Below are 7,915 nucleotides of genomic sequence, written 5' to 3' on the forward strand. Positions count from 1 at the left end.
TTTACTTTAGTTTTTTATTGTGGTAAATAGATATATAACAAAAATTTTGCCTTTTTCTTAAAAGATTTTATTTGAGCGAGAGCACGAGAGGGGGGCGAGGGGGGGGAGGAGAAGCAGACTCCCCGCTGAGCACTGAGCAGGGAGCCCCACGCAGGGCTTGATTCCAGGACCCCAGGATCATGACCTGAGCCAAAGGCAGATGCTTAATCGACTGAGCCACCCGGAGCCCCCCCCACATTTTCCCATTTTTAACTGTACAACTCATGGCATTAATCACATTCATAATGTGTGCATCCATCATTGCTGATTTCCAAAACCTTTCATTACCCCAAACAGAAACTCTGTACCCATTAAGCAATAACTATCCATTCCTCCCTATCCCCAGGCCCTGATAACCTCTAACTTACTTTCTGTCTCTGTGAATCTGCCTATTTTAGATATAAGAAACAAATAAATGGAGTAATAGAATATTTGTCCTTTTGTGTCTGGCTTCTTTCAGTTGGCATAATGTTTTCAACATTATGTAGCATGTGTTAAAACTTTGTTCCTTTTTATGGCTGAATATTATTCCATCATATGTATATGCCACATTTTGTTTATCCATTCATCTGTCGATGTACACTTGAGTTGCTTCCACCTTTTGGCTATTATGAATAATGCTGCAGTGAACATTTGTGTACAATTATCTGTTTGAGCTCCAGTTTTCAATTCTTTTTGGGTATATACTTGGAGTTGAATTAATGAGTCACATGGTAATTCTATGATTGTTTTGAGAAACTGACAAACTGTTTTCCACAGTGGCTGTACCATTTTACGTTTCCACTAGCAATGTACAAGATTCAATAACACTTATTATTTTACATGAAAAAAATAGGTATTCTAGTAGGTATAAGGGAGTATCTCATTGTATTTTTGATTTGCATTTCTCTAATGACTAATGATGATATTGAGCATCTTTTCATGTGCTTATTGGCTGCCTGTATATCTTCTTTGGAGAATTTTCTATTCAAGTCCTTTATCCATTTTTAAATTAGATTGTTTTTGTTGTTGTTGTTGTTATTGAGTTGTAGGTCTTTATATATTCTGGATATTAAGTCCTTATCAGATATATGATTTGCAAATATTTTCTCCCATTCTGTAGGCTGTCTTTTCACTTCCTTCATAATGTCCTTCAAGGCACACAAGTTTTTAATTTTTGATGACGTCCAATTTATTTATTTATTTTTCTTTTTGCCTGTGTTTTTGGTGTCGTATCTAAGAATTTAGTGCCATACCCAAGGTCACGAAGATTTGCCTTTATGTTTTCTTCTAAGATTTTATAGTTTTAGCTCTTACATTTAGGTCTTTGATCCATTTTGAGTTAAACTTTTATATGGTCCAAGGGTCCAATTTCTGTCTTTTGCAGGTGAAAATCCAGTTATCCCAGAACATTATGTTGAAGGGATTATTCTTTCTCTACTGAATGGTTTTGGTACCCTTGTTGAAATAAAATGACCCTAGATGTGTGGGTTTACTTCTGGACTCTCAATTCTATTCCACTGGTCTATACAACCATCCTTATACCAGTACCACACTGTTTTAATTATTATAGCTTTGAAGTTGGTTTTGAAATTAGGAAGTGGGAGTCCTCCATCTTTGTTCTTCGTTTTCAAGACTGTTTTGGCCATTTGGATTCCTTCCAATCCCATATGAATCTGACAACTGGCTTTTCTATTTCTGCAAAAAAGGCTACTGGAATTTGACAGGGATTGTTTTGAATCTGTAGTTTGCTTTGATAGTATTGACATCTAAACAAGATTAAGTCTTCCAATTGATGGATAGGTGATGTTTTCCCATTTGTTTGGGTCTTCTTTAATTTCTCTCAGCAGCATTTTGTAGTTTTTAATGTACAACTCTTTTACCTCTTTTCTTAGGTTTAATCTCCGATATTTTATTCTTTTGCCTGTTACTATAAATGGAATTGCTTTCTTAATTTCCTTTCCAGACTGTTCACTGGAAAAGCATTTTTTATAATCCAATTTCATGTCTTAGGAGTTCTGAGAAAATATGCCTTTCATTAAGACTAGCTAATAGCTTTATATATTAATTAAGATAATACTAAACTTGAAAAAAAAAAAAAAAAGAGAATGTGAAGTTAGAATCAACAGAGCAGAAAGGTCCCCTCATTCATTCCCCTATTTTAAGCTAGAATGTGTTAGATGACAGTTGAGAGTAACTTTGAGCACCTGAAGTGATGGACAGCGCTTTACCTCCTTAGGGAGTCAGGAGTCAGGTAAAGGCTCACGGCTAGGAAGTTCTTATATTGAGTTGAAATAGTTTCCCTATAGTTTCCACCCTTTGGTTCCAGGTCTATTAACCTAAGGACCTGCACAAATCAGTCCATGGCTATCCTAAAGTACTGGGTCCCAAACAAACCTACTTCTCAGTGCTGTGCTCTGAGCAGGGCACAGCAGAGCCAGACGATCAGCTTCCTCCTTCTGGACATTATAGTCCCATTAATTTAACACTGGAGTCCTAATTATACCATATTGGTTTATAGTTATATTAAATTGACATATAATATGACAATACTTAGACATGTGGTCATAAAAGATAGTAATGAAAAAATTAGTTTTTGTAAATGAAGTTGCATTTCAAGTGAAATATTAAGAAAGCTGGATGTGATTTTGCACAGCTTAATTTTAGCACCTTTACATTTAGACTTTATAAAAAGAAATGTATAAAGCAGAGGGCACATTTAACATATTTTGCATATATCATTTAAGATGCTCTTGTTTACAGATGGAAGATACTATTTTATTTTTCCATAGACAGATAATTCTAAAGTGTAATGTTTTCTTCTTGTTTATTAAAAGAAAGAGAGGGGCGCCTGGGTGGCTCAGTCGTTAAGCGGCTGCCTTCGGCTCAGGTCATGATCCCAGAGTCCTGGGATCGAGTCCCACATCGGGCTCCCTGCTCAGTGGGAAGCCTGCTTCTCCCTCTCCCACTCCCCCTGCTTGTGTTCCTGTTCTCACTGTCTCTGTCAAATAAATAAATAAAATCTTTAAAAAAAATAAATAAATAAAATAAAATAAAAGAAAGAGAGTTGCCTTTCATAAAAATGTGTACTCACAGCTTGAAGTGTTCCTGAATAAACAGGTTCATTTAGGAGGACATTATCTCCAGGATTAACCATCATTTCAAACACCTAACAAAAGAAGCATAGGTTAGTCTGGATAGTATTCTTTCCATTCTTAGAACGCCTTTTTTATAGTTTGAGCTTACTAGGATTCTAGAGTAGGAATTGGTAAATTTTCTGTGAAGTACCAGATGGTACATATTTTGTGGGCCATAATGTCTCCATTGCAACTATTTATCTCTGCCTCTATAATGAGAAAGTTGCCAAAGACATTATATAAACCAATGGGTGTGGCTGAGTTCCTATAAAACTCTATTTACAAAGTTAGATGAGGGCTGGATTTGGCTCTCAAGCCATAGTTTCCCAAACTCTGTTCTAGGGTAAGATAACTGGTTTGGCTCCTAAAATTCACTTATGCCTTTTATTCCTTCTTTGAAAATTCATTAAATATTTACTATAAGCCAAGCCTGTGTATGGCATGGAGACAAAATGATGAGCATAGCAACACGGTTCTTATCCTCATGGAGCTACTAGTCCAATGGGAAAGCTAGACACTAATCAAATAATTACTCAAATAAATGTATATTTAAAAACAGTGGTGAGTGCTATTAAGTATAGATGCACAATGTTATAAGGGCTCATTGTAGGAGGACTTGGGCATTCAGGGAATTCGGGGCATCAGAGAAAGCTTCCTTGAGGAAGTGATGAGTTGGTATAGAGGATCACAGTAGGTACTTTGAGAAACTGAAATAATTCTGTGGCTTGAAGGGGAAATATAAAGAGGAGGGTGGAATGAGATCACACAGAAGTAGGCAGAGAAATACCATGTAGACATTCAAGCCACATGAGGCAAGTAAGAATTTCAGGTAGAGGCTGGATAGGGGGAGTCACATTATTAGATATTCATGTTGGGAAGATCATTCTGCCTTCAATATGAAAGAATGAAAGATGAGTGAGAATATATGTGGAAAGTCTGGGAAGTTTGAGGATTATCTGGAATGTTTTTGCTGCAGTTCTGGGGAGAGATATGGGTGTAGCCTGACAGACAGTGATGATGGAATTGGAGAGAACTGAGAAGTATTTAGGAAATCCAAACCAACAGAACACAATCATGGACTATAGGGGAGTGAGGAAGAGGAGGCATGAAGAATGACTCCTAGATTGCTGGCCACGGAGCTAGACAGATAGAGGGAGTGATGCTGTTCACTGAAAAAACAGAACCACAAACTCTCAGAGAGGGACAAGGTGATGAGTGTGTTTTGGTTTGAGATGCCTTTGAAACATCCTGTGATGGTGCCAGGTAGACAGATGGGACACATGGATTTGAAAGGAGCTTGGAAGTTATTAGCATATGATCAAGCGCATGGGTGTGAATGGAGGTACCCAGGGAGAGTATGTGGATTAAGGGGAGAAGAGTTTCTGAGGACTGAGCCTTGAAGAACTCTTGACAAATGATGGATGTGTAGAGGAGGAGGGCACTGCAAAGGCAGGGCAGTTGGGCCAATGAGATATTGAGAGAACCAGAGAAGAGTGTTTCAGAAAGGATGGGAAGATCAACAATGTGAAAGGATATTTAAGGACAGGCGTGACAAATCTTCAGAGATTCTGCAGACAATATGATCTAGACAATAGATATCAAAGGGGTCTATTATGACGAAATCTTACATAATTCATGGAATCATCTTTTCTTTCCTTGTGGTGTGTCACAATCATCAGTTCAAGCCTCTCCTTCCTATCATTTTAACAACCTGTATCTCATGACAAACAGTATGGCCATTATCAATTGAGATAGACGTTCTGGCTTTTGTTTTCCAGTTTGGCCTAGGATGTTCCCTTCATCTTTTCCTTATGAGCTTTTGGCATGTTATGACAAACAGTATCTTTCTCCGGAAAGTTTCTAAGTGATTCAGGCTTTAGAGGACATCCTAGGACCAAACAAATTACTTGGGTGGCATGTGTATTGCCAATAAATCAAATGAAAACCTAATCACATACATTTTCCATGTCAATTAGGGAACATGAAAATGCCAAATATCCTAAATGAAAAGAAGGGCTGTTTATTATCTGGTAGCACTATTTAATAGAGGTAGACAGAGACAAAGGTGCCTAACATAACATCTATCTTGGAGAACAAATTGGAAGGAATAGTAAACCAGATGCCCACGAAGGCCTCTGTAATAAGCATGTCTATAAGTAAGTGAGTTATTGGTGTATCTGGCCATCTATGCTATCTCCCTTTGTTATGACTGATGTGAAAGATAATGAAGAAATCGTCTTGAGCATCGTTCTGGGAGAAAAGTTCATGGGGTATACCTTCCTAAGAATTTAATTAAAAAGAACTGTTTTCATATTAATCTATAGAATCACAGATGTTTCTCTTCAAGTAAACACTCAAACAGTAGCTAATTCCCCTTTTTTTCAAATTAAATACAAAAAGAGGGAGGAAAAATTATATTCGTATTACTTAAATACATTTTTCTGTCACAATAATTTAAAATTCATTAAAGCTAACTAGATTGCAGCTTTCACATTTTCCTAAAAAGAAAAACAAAGCTCCTCTGGTTTAAGACAAATAAGAGCCCTTTTTAGCCTATGGGGCACCTGGGTGGCTCAGATGGCTACACGTCTGCCTTCAGCTCAGGTCATGATCTCGGGGTCCTGGGATTGAGCCCCGCATTCGGCTCCCTGCTCGGCTGGGAGCCTGCTTCTCCCTCTCCTTCTACTGTTCCCCCTGCATGTGCTCTCTCACTCTCTCTGTCAAATAAATATATAAAAATAAAATTAAAAAAAAAAAAGATAAATAAGAGCCCTTTTTAGTCTAGATGTGAAGACTGAATATAGAGAATCTTTATCTAGGACTAATTATTCATGAAAAAGAAACAGATGAGACTGAGAACCACTGGTGCAGTCTCTTGTGGGAACTCCCCAGGAGTGGTTACATCTGTGGACTTGCTGGAACCCAGGAGAGAGGCCAATGGAATAACTGAAAGAGAGAGAGAAAGAGAACTGAGAGAGAGAGAGAGAGAGAGGGAGATAATAGGAGAACTAACCCAGAGAGAAGTCAGGGACAGACACAGACCTAGATCTACAGAAGCACATCCAAGGAGACCAGATGTAAACAGGGCTGAGCACAGATGACCTAAGCAGACTGGCAAAGGAATAACATTTCATCTCAGGAGTATCAGGATATGTTTTCTAAAGAATTTAAAAATCCTAGTGAAACTTTGTAACTACATAAATCAAAATGTAACCTGAATCTCTAAGCCAGATGAAATTAAGCAGTGCTCATTAATTAAGCTTCTGGTAGGAGTTGAGTACTTCCTTAAGGGGAATCTTGTTTTAATGACTCATAGCTCTGGGACATTAACCACATGATCTACATTTAAGAAAATTCCAGTTGGTGAATGTCTTTAAGTTCCCTGTTTAAAATTCTAAGTAAAGACGAGACAGACTACCAGTAACTCATAAAATATGACCCTCGGGCGCCTGGGTGGCTCAGTTGGTTAAGCGACTGCCTTCGGCTCAGGTCATGATCCTGGAGTCCCGGGATCGAGTCCCGCATCGGGGGGTTCCTGCTCAGCAGGGAGTCTGCTTCTCCCTCTGACCCTCCTCCCTCTCATGCTCTCTGTCTCTCATTCTCTCTGTCTCAAATAAAAAAAAACAAAACAAAAACAAAAAACATGACCCTCTTGTGGTCAGGTGAGAGATGACTATATTTATATTTATGAATGTATTTGATTCTTAATTTGGGGTTCCCTTTCCTTTCTGTCTTACCTTGCAAAGACCGTCTTGGCTGCCAGATGTTATGCATATGTCCATCTGTCCTTGGCTGGTTGGATAATTGATGGTGGGAGGATTATGCAATTTTACTTGTAACTGTTTTAGCCAGGACAACAGCTCTGGGATTCTAAAGCATAAAACATATTTTCAAATTTATAGTATTAAAAACCATTAATAATACTAGACAATAGTTAAATGGTAACTGTATGCCAAGCACTTTATTCATTCAATTTAAAAATCCTCAAACGTTTTTTGCCAATATTAATAACCCTATTTAAAAGACAATGCAACAGACTTATAGAAATCGACTCATTAAATGAGCTGAGATATGAATCTACATCTTTCTTATTCCAAAGCCTATTCTCTTTCTTTTATATTAGAGCACTCACTGCATGATCGATTCTTTGTTCTCCTAGGAAAATTTCCCTAGGCTACCTAGAAGATCAGTCTCAAGATCTTTGTATCATGGAAAGAAAAACCTATAGTATATATTACATATAATTCATATATACATAACATGTTATGTTTCAATATACTTCTCAATTACAGAACAAAAAGACTTTAATAAAGTATAATTTGTAGACACTCCATAAATTACCCGTTATCACTGGAAGAAGACCAGCTAGGAAAGTCATAAAGCATGTGTTCCAGCTTGCTTTTATGAATGGATAAAGAAGATGTGGTATATATATACAATGGACTATTATGCAGCCATCAAAAAACCGAAATCTTGCCATTTGCAACGACGTGGATAGAACTAGAGGGTATTATGCTAAGAGAAATAAGTCAATTAGAGAAAGACATGTATCATATGATTTCACCGATATGAGGAATTCTTAATCTCAGGAAACAAAGTGAGGGTTGCTGGAGTGGTGGGGGGTGGGAAGGATGGGGTGGCTGGGGGATAGACATTGGGGAAGGTATGTGCTGTGCTGAGCGCTGTGAATTGTGTAAGACTGGTGAATCACAGACCCGTACCTCTGAAACAAATAATACATTATATGTTAAAAAAAAAAA

The 7,915-nt window shown here is 37.7% G+C and overlaps 1 long non-coding RNA gene across 1 annotated transcript; it reads right to left on the reverse strand.

The window, feature by feature from the left end:
* Positions 1–95: 95 nt before the first annotated feature.
* On the reverse strand, positions 96–7,705 carry LOC145720058 (uncharacterized). The gene is made up of 3 exons (XR_014142781.1): positions 6,893–7,705; positions 3,113–3,187; positions 96–1,942 (listed from the first exon to the last, which is right to left on the reverse strand). It is a non-coding gene; the product is annotated as an uncharacterized LOC145720058 (long non-coding RNA).
* Between the last annotated feature and the right edge of the window lie 210 nt (positions 7,706–7,915).

The sequence above is a fragment of the Leptonychotes weddellii genome, unplaced genomic scaffold, assembly GCF_054177405.1.
Source record: "Leptonychotes weddellii isolate Sample4059 unplaced genomic scaffold, ASM5417740v2 HiC_scaffold_9686, whole genome shotgun sequence".
Lineage (NCBI taxonomy): Eukaryota > Metazoa > Chordata > Mammalia > Carnivora > Phocidae > Leptonychotes > Leptonychotes weddellii.